Source organism: Strix aluco, chromosome 22 (genome assembly GCF_031877795.1).
Source record: "Strix aluco isolate bStrAlu1 chromosome 22, bStrAlu1.hap1, whole genome shotgun sequence".
Classification (NCBI taxonomy): domain Eukaryota; kingdom Metazoa; phylum Chordata; class Aves; order Strigiformes; family Strigidae; genus Strix; species Strix aluco.
The window spans coordinates 4,690,935-4,711,216 of record NC_133952.1 but is presented as its reverse complement, the minus strand read 5'-3'; the positions used below and the strand labels follow the sequence as shown (position 1 = coordinate 4,711,216).

General features: G+C 44.8%; 1 protein-coding gene across 2 annotated transcripts in view; it reads left to right on the top strand.

Moving 5' to 3' along the window:
- The first annotated feature begins 13,545 nt into the window (after positions 1 to 13,545).
- RERE (arginine-glutamic acid dipeptide repeats) overlaps positions 13,546 to 20,282 on the top strand; it is a 254,855-nt gene continuing 248,118 nt past the window's right edge. Inside the window, exon 1 of one of the 2 annotated variants that reach the window (XM_074848543.1) lies at positions 13,546 to 13,854. The gene's annotated coding sequence lies outside the window, so the exon portion shown is untranslated. The remainder of the gene's footprint in view (positions 13,855 to 20,282) is intronic. The other variant, XM_074848545.1, reaches the window with a different exon arrangement.

Below are 20,282 nucleotides of genomic sequence, written 5' to 3'. Positions count from 1 at the left end.
ATTACACATAAATCCTATCAAGGGATTTTTCTTCTGTCAGAGGCAAGGTTGTAATATGTGCAAACTGATTTAGAAAGCTTTTTAGCAGAACCATGGTAGGAAGCAATAGCAGGATTGCTTCTCACCTGGTACTTCAGAAAGTGAAGTCCAAATGCTCAACCCACCTTACCTGGGCCTCTGTATTTTCACCTGGTGATTTTCTTTTAATAAGCATCATGAAGAGCGGGGAAATCAGGTCACTGGTTGCTAAAAATCGACAGAACCTAAATGGCAGTGCAGCTGTGATGAAAGGAGTGGATATTAGGAAGTATTTCTTTCCAGAAGGGGTTGTTGGGCGTTGGAATGGGCTGCCCAGGGCAGGGGGGGAGTCCCCATCCCTGGAGGGGTTGAAGAGTCGGGTTGACCCAGCGCTGAGGGATCTGGTGGAGTTGGGAACGGTCAGTGTGAGGTTCATGGTTGGGCTGGAGGATCTTCAAGGGCTTTTCCAACCAAGATGATTCTGTGAAAGGACTGGCAGGAGTAGGGGCTGGCACCTGGGCTGCTGTACCTGGGTGCAGCTCCATCAGCCTGGGGGAAAAGCAAGCTGCTGCGCTGAGCAGGGATCCTCCTGTTCAGGTGAATAGTTTGGCCCCAGCTCTGACTAAAGAGCTGCTCCTCCTGCTGGTTAACACCCCTGAAATGAAGCCCGCGTATTAATTGATTATTGTTTGCACCTTGTTGTCAGTCCAAGGTGGAGAACTGTTACAGGCACAATTACCAGATGTGTCATGTCTTAAAATAATTGGGACATTGCATGCAGAATGCCAGGGTTAGAAGAACCTTGCTTGGGCTGGAAAGTTAAAAGCTAAAGTCAGGTGCTGTTGAACTGTATGATCCTTCCTACACCAGGCAATCAATCGTGCAATGTCAGACGCTGTGCTCACCCGTCCCATCAAACCAGAGCTATATAAAGCTTTCAAGTTAAATCTCAGAGTATTTGGGCCAGATCAGCAAGGTGCTTCCAGCTGCAGAGGATTCAGGCTCTACCTAATGAGGCTGGAGCATTGAAAGGAGTTACTTGCAAAGGAAGAAAAGAGACCAGAATGGGTAAGTGCTGAAACACGGGACTGTGGTTTGTAGATAAGAATTTAAAGTGTGTTAGAGAAAAGTGAATGATTGGTAACTCTCTGTGTGTTTGGAGTGAGGGGAGTAAGTGAATAGGGAACGAGATTTGATTGCTGAAAATCAAGACCTAAACCTGCAGTGCTAGAGAGGGGGAGAGATGTGTCTGCTCCTTAATCAGGGCTTGAGTCCCGCTGCATAGCTCCTCACCTTTCTGTACCGTCCCCGTGGAGCTCCGACTCGAAAGGCTGTGCTTTGTAACAGAGTGCAAATGTAGCACAGCCAGTGTCTCTATTACTGTAATAATTTGCAGGGATGGCACTCTGCTGCAGAAGGAGGCATCAGCTTAGCAAACACGAACTGGGAGGCTATTCTGGGGAGAGCAGGCAGCCTTAAAAGCGGATCTGAAGTAAGAGGCAGGCAGGAGAGGTGACTGATGAGCAGAGAGGAGAGGCAGGTGGCACTTTTGGGAGCTATTCAGGTAACAGGATATCTAATGAAGTGATGCAAAGGACTGGAGTGGGGAAGGTTTCCCATTACCCACTGGCTTTATTTCTAGGTTTGTAGAGGTAGCTCTTCTGCTTTGTAGCCCAGCCTGCTCTTAGTATTAATTTCTTTGGCTCTAGGTCTCATACAGGCCCTGTCTTAAAGAGTTTGATCTGGACAGAAAGGGACGTTGCCATCCCTCTATAACCAATGAGAAACCAAATGATTCAACATTTGGTTTTCTCACTAGGCAGTAGCCCCTGGTAGGGACTAAGCACATCATTCATAACCTTCACTCTCAAACTGAAGCTGTCAGTGCAAGGCACATTTTCCAACCCTTTGGTTGTTTTGAACCACCTATAGAGCCCCCTCCCTCATCTTCTAGTATCACGGGCCTCAAAACTGGACTCCCAACAGCAGCAACAGTGTCGATCGTGGCAGAGCTGTAACCTCCTAGTTCTGTTGGAAGCTCACGGTCAGATCACCTGCCTTGGTGAGCGAGGACAGCTTTGTCCCTTGAGCGCAGACCTGACTTTACACGCGTCCCTAACGCGATGCTGGCTGGGGTGATGATCTGGATTGCTCAGTGTCCATGTTTCATCCTGTTTACCTTCCTTCCCCCATTTTTGTGTCATTCAAAATGTTAGAAATGATGTTTTTTTCCTTAGTTTGTTGATTTTTAAAAAGAAACAAAACTACAGTTGAACAGTGGGTCGACCTTGCAGGAACTGCTCAGCTCAGTGAAATCTTGAGACTTGCCAAATAGGAGATTCTACTGCCTCTAATGTGGGTAAGAACAATTTTACACCCAATGCTTTTTTCCCCTCTTGCTTGCTTATTCTGGGCACAAAAAAGTCCCCGTTGTGTGCATCCAGCGGCCAGTGTGATCATCCTGGGGAAGCCTGTGGCACGCACTGCTCACCCCGGGCTGCTGTGCCCTCTGATGTCCCCAGGAAGGGACCTCGGAGAGCTGTGCCACGTTTCCCTGTCTCTGGAGAGGCAGAAGCTGTGGGAGCGAGCTGTCTTTCTTTGAAGGAGATTCATTGACTGCTGTGCTTTGTCAACACCCCCTTGCTCATTCACAGACACGAAGGCTTGTGCAAACAGCCTCGCGCGCTGCGGGGGCTTGGCACCGGGGGCTGAGGGGAAAAGCCCCGCGACGGGTGCAAAGGACCAGCAAGAGCAGACGAAGGGAGTGCAGCTGCTGTGTTTTCCCCACTGGAAGGAGGATATTTGGCTTTCCTGCTGCTGTGTAGACTGCAAGGGGAGCCGAGGGTGGATGGTGGGTGCAGGGGGAGAGGATCTGGGCCGGGCAGGCAGCCAGCCCCGCCTGCCCCGCAGCAGTATCTCAGGCTATGGCCTCATGCTCCCTCTCACAGCAGGATTTAACGAACTGTGCCAGGCACCAGTTTAGTCCCACCACTCCCTTGGAAAGCTTTTATTACTGTTCTCTTTGTATTGCTGGGTGAAATGATTTCCTTGTAGATAGGAGCTGTGGGTGGGTGTGAGAATAAAATGCAAGAGCCCTGCTCCTCTCTGAGCACGTGGGAACTCAGCCACTCCCTGCGTCTGACTGCTGGGGTCACCACCATGGTGCTCAAGCTGTCCTGGCCTGGGGAGTCCAGGCTTGGTGATTTCTACAGGGAGAGAGAGACCCATGTGTGCTCCGTCTTTTGGTCCCCAAGAGGGACTGAAGTGCCATCAGATCTGACGCACTCCACGTGTGCTGTGGGCTCTGTGGATAGGTACGGTCGCAGAGACTGGAAGTGCAGGGTGTGCACTAAAAGAACTAAAGCCACATCAGCTGCAGCACTAAGGAAAACTGAAGGTAGAAAAGGAAGGAAAAAAAAAACCCCACAAGAGAGCTGAGGCAGGGAGGAAGAAAAAGGGTTGAGTGAAGAACTCAGATGATAAAAATGAGATACACAAACCATAAGGAAGGAAATGATCACAAGGTCCCAATCACCTCCTTGTGCTACACTTGAAGTTTGCGTGTGGTGAAATCTCGTGCCTATAATACAATGCACAGGCTTAGCTCTGTCTAGAAACACGTACATTTAATCATGCAGGGTGGCACTTACAGGCTTAGGTTACAGGAGAGAAGACAAATACAAAGTAGTTCTGCAAAATAAAAACCTTGGATGAAGCCCAGGCAAAATGACACCTTGCTGACGAGGGTGGCTGCAGCGGAGGCACGGTGACCAGCACTGAGCGTCCCCGGGCCCTCACCTTCTGCTTCTAACGGGGCTGTGCCCCCCCCTTGGCCGTGCTTGCAGTCCAGCTAAGTTCAGCCCTGGTTCAGCATCTCCCCTCGCTGATGCTGGCTGTCAGCAACCAGCAATTTTACCAGTGTAACAAGGTGTATGAGGTTAACTTGGTTGTCCAAAGAGTAATTTGAGAATGAGGGAGGTCTGTGATGGGCAGAGGGGTGTTGTGTTCCCTCTGAAAATGAGCTGGGGAAGCACCTGGATTGGTGCATTTCAGAAGCAGACTATGTGGTCTTCCTTGGTTCCTTTGCAAGGACCCTGTCCCTCCCTGTGCTGCTCAGAAAGGGTTTTTTCAGAAGCAGTGGCTCCTTCTCTGCCAGATGCTTCACTTCAGACAGCTCAAACTCCTGCTAGCAGGGACGAATGGCAAAGATCGCTTCTGCCCACCTGGAACTGTTTACAAACTTGGCAAATTGATTTGAACTCAAAATATTATTTGCATGATAGTGTGTTTTGTTTTAGCATTTTGAGAACAAAACACTTTCACTAACATAATTTGTTTTGAAGGGATGTTTCTTTTGAAAACTCCTTAAGAAAGCTTTTAAAACAAACTAACAAGGAAACCAAACACTTCCTGCCAGACAAAACATTTTCTTTGCTAATGTTCCACATTGCTGAGTGTCTCAGTTTCAGGGTGACCCAACGCAATTTGTGTGTGGACAGGGAAATGGAAACTTTGATTTTTGTGTGCATTTAACTTGCAGCGCAGGAGTTGCCTGAACCCTTCACCCCACAAAACCCACTTTTATTGTTGAGTCTCTGTTTAATGGGAAGTTTTATGATGTGTTTTAATCTGAGAAGTCATCCAAACCCACCAGCTGACTCTTGCTTACAAAATGCTTGCAAACAGTGTCAGTCACGAAGGCGCTAATGTCCTATTGCAGCTGCATTAGTCAAAGCAAAGGACACAGGTAGAACTTCATACATCAAGGTGCCAACGTGCCTCAGCTGGTTGCTGTGGGCTTTATCCACGTCTTGTTGTCAGTGCTTGTTCTCGCTCCCTGAAATTTCACAGAAGGGTCTTGAATAATATATATTGCATTAAACAGGCATCCAGTGCTGAAAAATAAGATGACTGATTCTGTAACTTCAACTACCTATGCAGGTATTAAAACTAAAATGCAAGTTAAGATGCTTTTCAGTCTAAGTCCTGGCTGTGAAATCCGTGCAGCTGAGCAGGGAGAGCAGCTCAGCTGCCAGGCGTGGGGGGGTGAGAAAGTGGGGAGTGAGGACAACCTTGGGAGTGGGCATGAGGAAAACACCTCCCCTGAGAGTTTTCAATCTCCTGCTGAAAGCTCTTCAGCAAAGTGTGTAGGCCTCGTTTTTGGTGGGTTATGATGACCTGATTCTCTGTTGCTTAGAGTGACAGGATGAATGTTCATCTAACTGGCCCAGTAAATGTCAGACTGCCTTTGACCAGAGACTTCCAGTATCAGCCTAGGTGATCAGCATTCATAGATTTCAAAGAGAGAAAGCACCACTACAACCTGACTGAATTAAACTGGTTTAACTTAACCACTGTCCCAACAGAGACACCCCCCAAAGCCGTGCAAACATGCTGAATCTGAGGCTACTTTCTCTCTAAGCTGGTTACACCAAGAAGGAAAGAGGGGTGGGGGTTTGCGGGGGGAGAACAGGTATTTGTGCTGTCCTTTTCCTTCCCTCTCTTTGTGACCAGAGTCCTTGTAGTTTTGAGGTGTCTGGAGTGTTGCTATGTGGCTGTGCAGCATGAAGTCCTGCCTAGAAAATGTCCTGCTGATGTCCCAGCCTTGCCATTGCTCCAGAGGCACCAGCTGGTGGGTCAATATTGGTATAGGTTGGGCTTGGGGATTTTTGCATTGGAAGCCTAATGCCAACCGTGTCGCACTTGCGTTGTTGTGAGTACATGCAAAATCAAAAAGATGCTGAAAAAAAGCAGGGTATGCTAAAGCTCCTAAGCCAGCTCTTTGGCAAGTAGGTGACAAATCCCTGAAAAAGACCCACGTGCTAATCGGAGTGGAGCTGCAGGGTTTTTGTGAAGGCAGGTTCCAGGATGTGCTTCTACCTCCACACTGTTTTATTTTTTGATTTGTCTCCTCATTGAAGCAGGTCTGCAAACAAAAGCTGGGGAGAAAAGCTCACAGGCTGCTGCACTGCTCTTCCGTTGCAAAGCTGACTGATCCATTTTACTGCACTTTTTCAAATAAGTCCTAACCTGTGTTTTTTATGCTCTGTAGTACTCAGGTTCTTCTCTCATCTCCTGCAATAAACAGTGACTGAAAGATGCATATCGTGGCTTTTATGTAGGCTATAAAACCACTGACAGTGGGAATAGCTGAATTCAGAGCCTCAAAGTCTCCTGTCCCATCAAAATCCAAAGAACAGATGTTTCTAGGTATGTACAGCCTGAACCTGTCTTTAGTTTCTAAACAGGAGAGGGACCTGTCTTTAGGAAGGCAGATATATTTCTCGATTACTTAACAAGAACTAAAATCCTCGTGCCCAGCTGTTCAGGATGAAGTGTTAAGCACAGGCTGCTCCAGTGGAGAGAGTCCTCACACAGGTACTGGGGGGTTGTGATCTCTCCTCAGCCCCAGACCTATTCTGAGACCTCTGATGTGTTGTTCCATTTCTCTATTGCTCACTCGTCTCACCTGTCCCACGAGACAGATGACACTTTCCAGTACGGTGGGGAGAATTAATCAGTCGATTTTGTAAAGTGCTTTGAAGATAACAAGTGCTGAGGGGAAAAAAGAGATGGTGCTTGAAATGGAAATTTTCCCATTTCTGTCACTATATTTTCCCCTCCTTTTAAAAAAGTACATTCAAATGTACCATCAAAGGTAGCACTGTTGTAACACCAGGGAAAGAGCAGCTACAATGGGGAGGTGGGAGCCAGAAACCTCCTCCTGGAGGAGCAGATCTGCAGTAGGAAGGACAAAAATGCAAATCTGAAATCAATCCATCTCCTCTCCCTTGAACGCTCTGGCCATTTATAACAGTTTAAAGTGAAGTCAGTCACTGAGGACAAGAAGAGAAGCTTGTAAATCCATTTACTACTTTCTGCACTAAAGGAGAAGCAGTGAATTTATAGTGGAAATGCAGTAAGTGCACAGATGAGGTGTTCCACATTAGCGGTAGAGGATGGCTTAAAAATACTGGAGCAAACGTTTGAATAAACAGACAGCATGTAGGCCTTGGGATTGAGACGTATCAAACAGCTTCATGGGCTAATCTTCCCTCTGCTCTGAGTTTTTATCAAAGGCACAGAGGTGTCTATACCACATCTCCTTTTGATTCCCCCTTTTTTTGTGGCCCCGTTGTGCTGGCAGCATGAGCCTTACGGTTGCCCCCCCCCCAACTTTCCCTGCCAGCCTGGGGTTGGACAGCAGCATCACAAAAACAGGGGTTGACCCCAGAGTGGTGGAATTCAGCCTCCCCAAGCAGCAGGCGAATGTGCTTACAGCTCAGCGGGCTTAACGGCAGGCACTGCGACATCTGAATTCCCTCCCATCCCATGCACGTGGAAACCCCTTTCTGCCTGGTTTAGCAAGGCCCTGTGCCTTGTTGGACCAATGCTGCGATGCCAGAGCTCCTTTTCTGCCAGGCCAGTGAGCCTGTACCAAAACCATCACGCTTGTGGGGTGTCGGAGGCAGCCACCTTTCCTGTCTGTAATTCCAGATTCAACTGCTTTTTACATACGCTTCTATTATGAGCAAACAATTGACGTTAACCATAAGAAACGCAGAAACGAGCCAACTCTGTCCATGTGCCAGCGTGTGCCAAGCTGGTCACTGACAGTGAAGTTCCTTCACAAAAGTCCAACAGTTTAGATGAAATTGGAAATACACCCACTGTGGTAGATCACCGCTGTGGCTTACACAAGGCACCTTCTCCATGCGTGTGTGCAGGATGCAGCCTGCCGCAAAACTGCCACTTTTCTACTGGAAAGATGCAGATTGAGACGCCTCTGGCTTCTGTGGGTGGCTACAGAAGAAGATCTAGATGTGCTCGGCTATTTGTGCGTGTGAATGTGCACGTACTCCGTTACTCCTTGATGTCCAGTGGCTGCTACTTCTCAGACACAAGGCTGTGATACTTGAAAGTAAAAATGTACCATAATCCACACCAAAAACCTCTGGTGCTTAGGATCCTTCTTACAGTATTCTGCTTGAAAGGACTACTTTCAGTTTGTGATGTTATTACTATCTAAAAGCTGGTTTGGGTTGAAAGTAAGTTTGTTATATTTTCTTTACTTACCAGATTTTATCTGGTATGTAAATCACAGAATTAATTACCTTGTAACTATCCCCAGGTACAAAGGGGATACAGAAATAAGCATCAAGGGGTGATGCGATTAATCCCACTCATGAGGAAAGACTGTCATTAGTCATTTGCAGCTTCAGCACTGGTGACTTTCAAGGTGTACAAATCTCTCGTTAGATACATTTCATGTTCTGCAGATGGCCATTTTGTCTTCTCGCTGCATGCACTGGAACATGCCCAAGTATACAAAAATGAGAAGAACGATTGTTAGGGCTGAAATTTTTTGTTCATTTTCAATGGGATTTTTTTTTTTCTTTGCATGGCGCACATCCTGGGCTTTGATAAATGAGTCTCACTAGACACTGTGGTAAGCCAACCTCTGCTAATATTCATTATGCAGAACCCACTAGGAAATGGTCTGAGTCAGGGAAATGGAAAACCTTTAAAAGATAAAAAGAATTTTTTTTTTTTTCCCGAGGAAACTAATTTATAGCACTTTACATTTCTGGGATGTTTCAGAATATTAAAACCAGAAATTTTAGGGTTGTATGTGCTATCAATGTATTCAGAACTTCATAGCAAAGATATAATGATTGAACCATGTGCAAAAATACAGACAAGACACTTTTTTAGATCACAGAAAATGTATTCAGAGGTGACTTAGGAGACTGATGTTAAAGAATCTGAAAGAAGCCACCAGCGTGGAAGCTGGGTGTGAACATGCTGTGTGCCACTGACGCCATGATCTCTGCAGTGGGCATGTTTTCATCCCATGATAAATAACCAGTAACTTCTTCCTCTTCCAGTGGCTCTGCAAGATACCGAGAGCGTCTGTACCATAGTCACCATGCAGCAGCTGATACCCAGTAATGAGTCTCTAGCCTGTCCTGTTGGTAACTTGTTTCTCCAGCTTCTAAAAAACTGCATCAGATTAACAAATGACATGATTCTTTTTAACAGATTCTGTTGAGCCACTGTAATTTTGTGTGCACTTGAATGTGTGTGAATATGCTCAAATGGATTTAAATCTCATTTACATGACTTTTGCTTTCATTGCAACCCATATAGCCAGTTTTAAATAAAGATAACTGTGTCCAGGAGGAGTTCACAACCATCCAGTGCATTGTCCTTCAAGTGGTATGACACTTCCAAAAAGTTCTCTAGTAATATGTGTGAAAATGAGATTTTAAATTCCTGAGATTTCTACAGAAAACAAAACAGAAAAAACCCCAAAGCAAACAGTTTTCAGCTAAAGGGCTGGTATTCAGATATTACAAAGGGAAAGAAAGAATATAATCCTTTTTTGTGAGTGGAGTTAGGTCATCTGTAAAAGCCTCTCAGAATATTATCTTCCAAGCTAATCGCTGTATTGACATTTGCCTGTTTCATTAGAGCTGAGTTTTTACTGCATTGCTGAGGTTAGAACCTGACTCATCTGTCATGGTCAAGGACTGGTTTGTAATTTCAGGACTGTAGAATGAAAAAAAAAAAAAACCTCTCTCTTATTTTAACTAGTTGGGTTGAAATGGTGTTCACAGAATTCTCAGTATCAGTATTTTTTGACTTCATAGTTCCTAGTTAGATTTCTTCTCATAGATTTTGGTTTCAATCAGTTGGCAAAGTGACAGTTATTAATAAAAAGAGCTATGTTAAAACACATTTGTAAAGAGATAATTTAAAAAAGCTAAACATTCTATATGCACTGGCATATAGATGTCAGATATAATAGATGCAAGGGCTAACAAAGGGAGAAAGAAAGAAATGTTATCTAAAACTACAAAGAAAAGACAGTTTAGGCCAGAACTAAGTCAATTATCCATGTCATAAACCTCCATGGCTACTGACTGAACAGGTAAATTCATGGTCTCTGCAATACACCGACAGTAAACTTCACAGCAAAAGGGAGGTGTCAGAAAAGTTCTGGCACATGCAGGAAACAGATCAGCATCTGAAAGGAGTCAGAAGTTGTCTGCAGAATCCTCCTTTAGCCAGGGTAAGAATTCTTCTTGCATCACACTAATAAATCCAGAAACGCTTCATGTCATTATTATGCAAATGTATTTATTCCCTTCAAGTGTGTTTCTAAGGTTTGCTGGATGCACTACAGATACTTTGCTCTACCCACATGACTGTTATCTGGATTTGGCAGCAAAGTTGTCATGAAACATTTTAACTCTTCATTCATTGATGACCTGTTTTGTCTGAAAGTGACTTTCCTTTTGCATCAGTGCTTGCTTTCTGCCCATTCACTAAGAGGTATGTTGCCACCGCTTTTTTTGTCTGGGTTTTTTTTTTGTAACAAAGAAGATGGAATGGTAACAGACAAAGCAATATGAATTTTCCATAACATAAGAATAATAATACCAAACATTTGAAGTTTCTGCTATGTCTTTTGCCTCAGCGGATGCCAGATGCGTGACCAGCAGAGCAGAACTCCGTAGCTGAGAGGCCCGAAAGGGAGCTAGCAGAACAACTTGGGGCAGGAGATCTGTTCTGCTAACCTGAAAGGCACATTGCAGCCTTCAGCAAGTCTTCTGGAGCACCTAAGAGCTGCTTTTGGCTAAACGAGCTCCATGACAGACACCTCCTCACGCCCCGGGGACGGGCAGCCCTGCCAGCAGGTCTGTGAATACTGACAGGACTCTGGTGTGACCCTGACTGCGGGCAAGACAGAGGCATTTCCAGTTGATAGCAGCAGCAGTGTTTCAGATCCAGAATACTCAGATAGCAGAAATGTTGCTGCATCAGATCTTTAGAAATATCCAGTGGTAAGGAACAGGATTTTGAGGATTAACATTTTGTGTGCAGATACCTTATGTGGCATGTTGGAATTTAAGTCTCTTTGTGGATTTGGCCAATTAGCCTTTCTCTGCATCAGCAATTTTATACCTCTCAGGAGCGCTGCGCTGGGGGATAGACGCACAAAACATTGCAAAGATGTCAGAAAATGCCTCGTGGTATCTCATATAGACAATCTATATGTACATGAAATATTTTACATGTAGAACATGCCCAGTCGTTTCACCATCAATCTCTCTCCAGTGGGATGTGAACCATAAAAATCTACAGTCACCAGACAGAGGAGCAATGATCTCTCTCTGCAGCATTGGGGTCTTCCTTGATCTTCCTTGTGTTAACTAAACCTTGTAGCTTTAGCTGGTAGAAGATCACAGGACAAGCTTTGTGGCTTTGTTTATTATTGTCTACAGCGAGGGCTGCATTTTTGCGAAAAACAAACAAACAAACCAAAAAGAAGTAGCTTCAAGTGCTATTCCCGCAACAATCCTCTGGTTAAGAAGCAATTTAGGATTGGATCACTTGTTTGTGGTATGAGGATGTGGGTATGCCGGCTATAACTGCCTGTGAATAATCACCTACTTCTGCAGCTTAACTTGTGGGAATTTCAGGGGGTACGCAGACATTATTGATACAATATAGGAGGAAATTCCCCCCCAAAATGCTTGGTTTTGTTTAACAACAAAATATGACATCAAAACGCTGTGAGTAAATACTTCTAATCCTTGTGTGGTGACATAATCACCAGGAGGTTAGTAGAAGAGGAAAGAGGGAGAGAAATATATATATATATAGAGAGAGAGAAAGAGACTGCTGTGGGAAATTTTCCCATCACAGAGATAGCGATGGGATAAAGGTGAAGGCAAGCCCACCATTGGGGCAATTCGTACAGTTTTTAATGCACACATCCAGAGACCAAGGAACACGAAATTGTAATTAGCAGAGAAAATAAGAGAGATGCAATCAGACTCTATCAAGGACAGCTTAAGTGTAGCCTCCAAAATGGCTGTGTCAGACATTTAACTGATGTACATTTTTAGACGCTTATCTAAATTAGTTATTAGAACACAATCACTCTGTGCCTCAACCTCTGGTGGTAATGTCCCTGAAGTTATGCTAGGGATAAATTTGTGCTGTATGTTCAGGGCAAAGAACTGAATTCCTCTGATGTACAGACCTCAGATCTCCTTATGTGTGCCTTTCTCTTCAGTGAAAACAGTTCCCACTTCCCTCTGCTAAAGGCAATAACGTTAACAGCCTCAAACTTATCTCCTGTGATACTACTGGAATCAGCCATGAAGACAGTTTACAGAGACAGCAAACAGTTGGGGTTACACAAGTGTAATTGAGGGCAAAATCTGTCCTGACATATCCTAGTGCTTTTTCAAAAAGAAGATATAATTCCACATGAAATTTCTCAGATCCTCAGGAAGAATGTGTGACTTTCTTTACCGCCATGTGATTTATTTTGCTGGCCTGTGTTCTGCGGATGAAAGGTGAGGTTAACGTTAAATAACAAGTTTGTTCTATTTTCGGCACTGGTACCTTCATGCTATCTTTTCTAACCCTGTGATAGCTCAAAGATAAAGCAGCTTAAAAATCTCTTAAGTGACCAAGTGTTTTATTAATTGCTACTCAGTAATTTGGGATTCTGCTGTTGTGAGGACAACTTCCTCACCGCACAGAGCAATAAGCAGCAGCTTTTTATCTAGCAGTGCACTTACACATAATCTTAACTTTCTGTGCGAGATCAGTAACAGTGGCTTAATGTGACTAATGCAGAGCGTGGACCTAAAAGGTTTGATGGCCTGGAGCCACAGCACAGCCTAAAGCTTCTGACAGAGCCATAAAATTTTGTACCTTGTCTCCCATTGAAGACACTTCAAACGCCTTTACTCCGAAGGCTGATAACTGTTTACTTATTCATGAGGAGGACTCGGAAGAAACACTCGCAGGTGAAACGCACGTTGAACACGTCCTACCGCCGGGCCACGCCGCCATTTACGAACCAGCGCAACCCCCACGCGGCTCCACCTTCGCACCGGGCCTCGTGGTTCTCCTGGGCCGGGCTGGGCCACCGGGGCGATGCCGCCCGCCTGCTCGGGCCAGCGGGGCCAGCGGCCGCCACAGGCCGGGCTGGCGGCCGTGGGGAGGCCGCGGGGCTCCCACTCCCCGTTATTGTCTCTTGCCGAGCGCGCCATTTCAGCGGGGGACGAAGGCAGCCTCACACCCACCCTCCCCTCGACGCTTCTGACATTGAATTGTTAAACCGACCCGCAGAACAACTGAGCGGGGAACGTGTCTGCGTGTGTCCGGGATCTCCCCCCGGGGGGGTGGCGGTGGCCCAGCCTCGGGACCCTCCTCCCCGGGACCCTCCTCCCCGGGCCGGGCGGCCGCCTTTGTGCACCGGGCCCAGCGCCCCTTCGGCGGCGGCCCGGCCCCCCCCCTCCGCCTTCCCCCTATTCTTTTAAATCACTTCCATCCACTTCGCTGATTGGTTCCCACCTCCTGCCGGGTCACGGGGTGCCCCTCCTCCTCCAATGGGGAGGCCGGATACTGGCAGGCGGCTCCGGCCTGGCTGCGTTGCTGGGTGCCCGTTCGGTGCGTGCGTGCGTGAGGGAAGGCAGGCGGAGGCAGCGCTCGGCTGCCTGGACCCCCAGCCCGCCGCCGCCCCTCCTCCTCTTCTTCCTCCTCCTCCTCCTCCTCCTCCTCCTTCCCCCCCTCCCCGCGGTCCCCCGCCCCGGCCCGGTCGCCGCCCCGCTCCTTGTCTCCCCGTTAAAATGCCCCTGGGCTGCCGCTGCTGAGGCGCCGCGCGGGGACCCTGCCGCTCGCCGTTACCGCCCGGGCACGAGGGGAGCAGCTCCCCGCCGCCGCCCCGCTCCCGCCCCGCTCCCGCCGCCGCCGCTTTGTCCCGGCAGCGACACGGAGCCGCCGTGGATGGTGTAGCGCAGCGCGGAGGTAGGTGGGCGCGGAGCGGGGGAACTCACCCGGGGGTTTGTTGTGGCCGCGGGTCGGGGGGTGAGGCCCTTCCCGCCGTCCTTGTGTGAGCAGCGGAGGGGAGGGTATTTATTTGTTTATCGGTGTGAAGAAGTGCGGGAGGCGAGAGGAGGAAGCGCTGGTGAGGGAACTCCGGGAAGAAAGCCCGGGGCTTGGCGCGGGAAAGGCGCGGAGGGGGCTGTGTCTGCGGGCGTGAGACGGGGGGGGGGGGGGGAAGAAAGTCGCTCGCCAGACTTCTCCTTGCCCCTGCTGTGGGAGGGTGCGCCCACGGGGGTGCTGGGGCCGGGGTTGGGTGTGTTTGTTTGGGTTTGGCTTTTTAAAAAATTTTAATTTTTTTTTTTTTTTTTTTTGCTAGAGAGCGTCGTGTCTGTTCAGTGCTCAATAGAGGAAGGGTTCTCAGAGAAAGGTGTAACTTGTTCACCTTTTCAATAAACGGGAGGTTGGGAAATAGTGAACTTAAATGGACACACAGAGGAAATGGGCTTAGGTGTTTAAGAGATGCACTTATTTTCGCGAGTGGTAGGTATGGAATTGTGAAATGAAGATTTTATGCAAATGAATGTAATCATAACATTTTCAGTAGCATAGAAAGGGGTGGGGTTTTACTTTTTTTTTTTTCTGTTTTTTGTTCCCATTTCTCATTCTAAAGTGTGAAAAGAAGATGACCAGAATCAGAAAAGTAGTAGGAGGTAGACAACAGTAGAGGCTTCATTGCTGAAACTGGCTGTTGAAGAAATTGCTGGGAAGAAAACAATATGATTCATTGTTGAAGTGTCTTTTCGCTTAGATTTATTTTTACAGACTGGTTGCAGTTATTTTGATTTACTGACTTATGCTGAGTTTTTCCTCGAAGCAGTAATGTTCTTGGAGATTAGAAGCTCAGAACGTTTTTATGCAGTCAGCAGGCTACTGCTGTCTGATGTCTGTTTACTCCTGAGTTACATTGATCAGTTATTGAAGTCAAAGATATTATTTTGCTTGTGCCCTAATGTAACTGAAATGAGGAGCCTCAGCCACTAGTTCTTACTGTTACAGTTTAGTAAAAATGCTTTCTCAAAACAAATCTGAAGTGACATAATTCAAATAGTATGTCTGTTCTTAAATATGGATTTTAACCAGATAAAAATGAACACTGTGTCATAAGAAGTAGTTCTTGGTTGTAAAAGGCACATGTCAAATTTCCAGTTGATGTGCAATATATAATTTTTTTGTAGTTCTAGTATTACCAGACAAACATTTTGTTTCTTTTGTGCACTGTTCCCTTAGAACTGAGAAATCTGTGGTGGTTAAGAGGGGTGGAAGCGTTTCTATAATAATAAAAGCACTTCTGGTAAATACATCTCATCTTGGTTTTAGTCGAGTTTGTACCATAAACTATGAACTGGGGTTGATTTCAGGGGCCTGGTTTGGACGAATAGTGATTTTGGAGATTTGTCTTGTTGGTTGATGAGGTCTGGAGGGAAAAGGAGGAGGTAGATGCACACAATGCCCAGGCTTGGGAGCTCATTGTTCTTTGCCGTACACTCTGCTGTGTTTGGGACTGTGCTCTCACTCAAACATGGTATCTTTTTCTTTTGAGAAGTGAAAGATAGAGAATGGGAAGTATTTTCTATCCTTTTCCTCCTTCCCCAGAATGGCCTTTTGGTAACCTTGCAAAAAGCAAAATAGTAAATTAGAAGCTAAAGGGCGCCAAAACATTCTGTATGTCCTTTCCTCCTCCCCTCCCAGTGCTGGTTCTGCTTCTTTCTCTGTCTGTAAGTGGATATATAAAGAGAGAGGGAGCACATGAGGTGAGACTCGGAAGTACACTCTTTTGAACCCCTCTCAACTTTCTTTCATGTTCTACCTTCTCCCCCCAAATGAAAACCCCAGCTGGCTTCAAATAAGAATTACTACACTTCAGCTTTGTGTATTAGCTTTGGGTGTTTGGTCTGGAGGCACGTGTGGAAGGAGAATACTGTCAAGGGAGAATCCTTGAGATAAAGCATTGGCATGACAAAAGTAAAAGGACGTGTGCCGAGGTTGATTTCAGTGTATATATGGTTTCCTTTTTTGATGATTATTTAATGTTTCTGTTTTTACAGCAGCATCTGTTAAAAAAAAAAAAAATAAAAAATCCCCCAAACCAACAAACAAACCCAATTGTAGCATCGTAGCATACCCATAAGGATCATCAAGTCCAACTGCCTGCTCCTCGCAGGGCACTCTAGCGTGTGCTGAGGCTGTTAAAAGAGCAACTGCTGCACAAGGGCTTGAGCTTTGGGGTTACTGAAGTATGGTAAAATCTCAGCTCTCTGGTAACTTCAACTAGCTGGTGATATTGAGGTATGCAGAAGGGGTTAAAGAAATAACATGTGGGTGTTGAGGAAAAGATGCCAGTGTGCTAGATCCTTTGGAAAACAGGCAGCAGTGACTGTCACAGTTTAATTGTGGGACCTGCGAGATTTGTTTTTGACTCTTTAGCTGGCTTGAGTGTATAATTGGGGTAAGTGACTTCAGTTTCCTTACCTGAATAAAATGTGGTGATTGCCTCTGGATTGAGGATGCTTTTTTTGGTATTTTTCTGCCACTCGTATAGCTTTGGTGTGGCTAGTGATAATTTTAACATTATTGTAGGCTATTGTCTGCATGAATACTATGATTTGAGTTCACAGAGGTGCAGTGAAACACTTATGCTGCCTCTCTGTGGCTTTTATGATTCCTCCGGCGTGTGAATTTGTACTGTGGAGTGACTGAGAGGGAGATAACTCTCCATCTGGACAAAGCTCTTGATATCCCTGTGCAAAATGGGAAGCGTTTCTTGGGCAGAAAAGGTAAGTGGAGCTAGGAGAGACAGACCTGCCTTAAACGGTAATTAGGTAGCTGGATTAACAAATAGCAGTTTCTTTGCGTGCGGGGGTTTGTTTTACCTTAGTAGGGGTTTTGTATGCATGCAGAAGTCCATCCTGTGGAGTTGTGGGTATAGATTCAGTGCTGCCACAGCAAAAGGCTAATAATCAGTGACATTCATGAAAGTGAGGAGATACAGTGTGTGTAATTCTTAATGCTTGATTACAGCTTAGGTGAGAAAAATGGCATTGTGATGTTGCGGTTTAATAATTGACTTTTTTTAATAACACGCTATTTGTAAATTTACTGTCATAGCTACACAATGCATCTCTGTTCTAGCCATACTGGCTAGTTCTTTTGCCCATAAAGGAGTTATTTCACTTTTGGGAGTGGGAGGAAAAAAGTATTCTATGAGCATATAGAATTTTGCAAGTGTACGTTACTGGCTGTGTAATGGCACAGCAGAACCTGTGTTATCCTCTCAGCAGAGCTGTTTGTACATTAAGATTGCCTGAGGGTGGCTTTGATTTCATTATGTGCCATGTTTAAGGACACTGTAAGGTTCAGTAACATGTTACGTTCTGTGTTGTTGGCATATGAATACAGTACTCGAATTGTAGTGTATTTATAGTTTAAAAAATAATGACAGTTGGGAAACAATTAGTTATTGTGTGATCCTGAAATAAGATGAGTGAGCAACTACGTAAATTTAAAAGGGATGGTTGGGGTTGGAGTTAACCATGAAAAAAACCCCTACAACCCAACTCTAACTTTCTAATGTGCAGGTTGGTTTGGTTTTTTTTAGGATGGTATCCTGGTTAGACTGACTATTTTTAACGGTCGGCTATTTTTCACTCTGGTTTTGCTATGGAAGTATATTGCAGTTGTTTCAGTTGTATGAAGTCTAAACAAATCATCCTGCTTGACTTAAAGGGATGCATAGTATCTGACTTGAGCTCAGAGCTTAAATTTAAATCAATAGGCTTAAAATACGGCATATTTTTAAAAAAGACCTATCTTGGAACCAAAACAGAACAAAACCCCTATTGATTGGAGACCTGTTTATTTAGTTTGTTTATTTTTTTAAAGCTGCCTGAAATGAAGCTTGTACTCTACCAATGTGAAGTTGGTTTGTTGCAATAGGGAAACTGGAAGGTGTGTGAGATGGACATCAGTGGTGTGGAAGGTATCAGGAGGTGAGTGTGATTAGATGCAGTTTGGAAATGGCATTGCCAGCAAGTTGCTAGGAAGAAAACCTAGCCGCTTCTTGGAGTGATAGGAGGTGTTAGGGAGCAGGATCTACAACGCAGTATTGTGCTCTTTATGTTGGTTTGCCAGCAGCATTTTACACAAGCTTTTATAATGTTGGTAGCTGTGCCCAACTGCTCTTTTCAGAGAGGCTGATGTATGAACAAAGGAGCAAACAAGATATGAATACTACACTGGCTTCTTTTGATTTAAAAGTCTACTGGGGCAAGGAATTGCTGTAAGTGACTGAAAAAACCCAAACAGATCGAAATATTAGTTGACTATTTCTGTTTCAATAGGTGTTGGGTGGTTTGGTTTTGCATTTTTTAAGTTTATTTTTAATTCAATACAAATGTCTGTTTAGTTCACCGAGCATCCAGAATAGTATGTTGACCTAGAGAAAAGTTAAACTAGCTTGGATACAAAGGTCAGTTTTCCTTCTGTGCCTGATGGGGATAATGATGGCCTTTTGTGAAATTCTTAGAAATATGTGTATGAAACGCACTGTATCACAGCTGGTGGTGTTTCTCTGAATTCTAGGCATAAAGGACTGAATTTGTATTTGTCATCCTAATTCTGTTAAAAGTGCCACTCTGAAAATGTAGATCAGTTTAGGTATTGCATAAATTTGGTAGATTAAAAAGTAAATTTTTATGGTTGAGTTATTGAAAAACGGGTAATTCTTTGAACATGTAGGTTGTCTTTTGTTCTTCCTACAGAAGGTGAATGAGAGGCTAGTTCACTGTTTTAAGATTCCAGGTAAGTGGAAGAAAATGAGTGCTTCTTAATTTTGAGGTTTTAGTTAATCTATATATTTAATCCAATTGTCTATATTTTTTAAAAAATAAAACTATTATAATGGTGTTATCAACCCCTGATACTGAGAGTCAATTTTAGCCTTTTTCAGATATGTAACAGGATTTCTGTTTTATAGTGATGGGTGTTATGTGGTCTTTTCTAGTGTGTGAAATGAAGGTTGTAGTGTAAATTTATTTTCATGACCAGCAGTACTAATGAAGCTTATGTTCTAGTAGCTCTTCTGAGGAGACAAGAGCTTGTAAGACCTGAAGTCTGCCCGCTCCATCCCTGTTGCCAGTTAATTCCTCTTTTTCCCCTGTCCTTTGTAACAGTTGAATGGGCAAGAAGCATGGATGTGCCTTCGGACTAGCTGGCTGCCAAGCAAAACTTAAAATGCTGGTTTCTGTCTGGCCTTGCCTTAGTGGGGATGTGATTAATTAGAGAGTTTTTTTCTATCCATCTGCTGGTTTGCACAAAACTTTCAGGAATGTTGGTTATTGCTGAGATGACTGTCGTGGCAGGCTGGTTTGAAATTCATTACGCACCAGAAGTTACTGGCATGAAATGAGAGGATAAGGGAATTGGGGAGGGAGAGGGGGAGGCGAGGTGAAATAGGGAAGTTTATTTTCTCTGAGAAACCAGGTTAAAAAAAGAGAAAGGAAGTTCTGTCATCTAGTGCTAATAAATATTTCTGTCTGCGTGATGGGCAGTTTTTCCTTTATGTTCGTCTTTTTCATATGGCCAGCTGTTTTGGGGTGGAAACAGAGAAGTTCTTGGGCACTTGGCCCATCTTCCTGCAGATCTTCCTTTCTTTTGGAGCTGTTTGGAAGCATTCATAGCGATTAGCTGGTCTGGGAGCAGGCATCTAGGGGGACCAGTCTTGTTATATGTTATGCTAAAAGTGAATAAAAACATTAAGGAACAGAATTTCTTATTAGTGAGAAATCACTGTAAAAATTTTAGAAAACCAAGCTTTTGGTTGGTTTGACGTGGCTCTTGGTGTGTGTGTGTATGTGTGTATGTTTATACCAATTCTCCAACAAAAGAATCCTTACCTAGAGTAAGTGCAATTCATTTTAGGGGACTAAAAAAATGATAGATCTTATTTGATCTCAGATATCTTGTGAGTGGTATAGATTAAATTCTTAGGCAGATACCCTATATTAAATTTGTGATGCTACAGTCAGATTTCTGTATGTGGAATCATGATAGTCTGAATGTGTGTAGGGGAATGGATGGGGGAATCTACTGGGGGGCGGGTGTGGGATTTGTGGGATTGTTGATCGTGCACATCATGATGCACATAACCTATATATATATATGTATTTGCCCCTAAAGTGAGGTGGGGGCACATCAATGAGTTAGTGTAGGCTAAGCTGCTGTGTAAGTTAGTTAGGTATACAGCAGGTGTTCTCTCAATCACAGCGTATGTGAGAGATGGAGATTTCCTTTCCCCGAAGGACAGGTACCTTCAAGCAGCCCTGTTTACTTCTATCCTTTAGTAAACGGCTCTG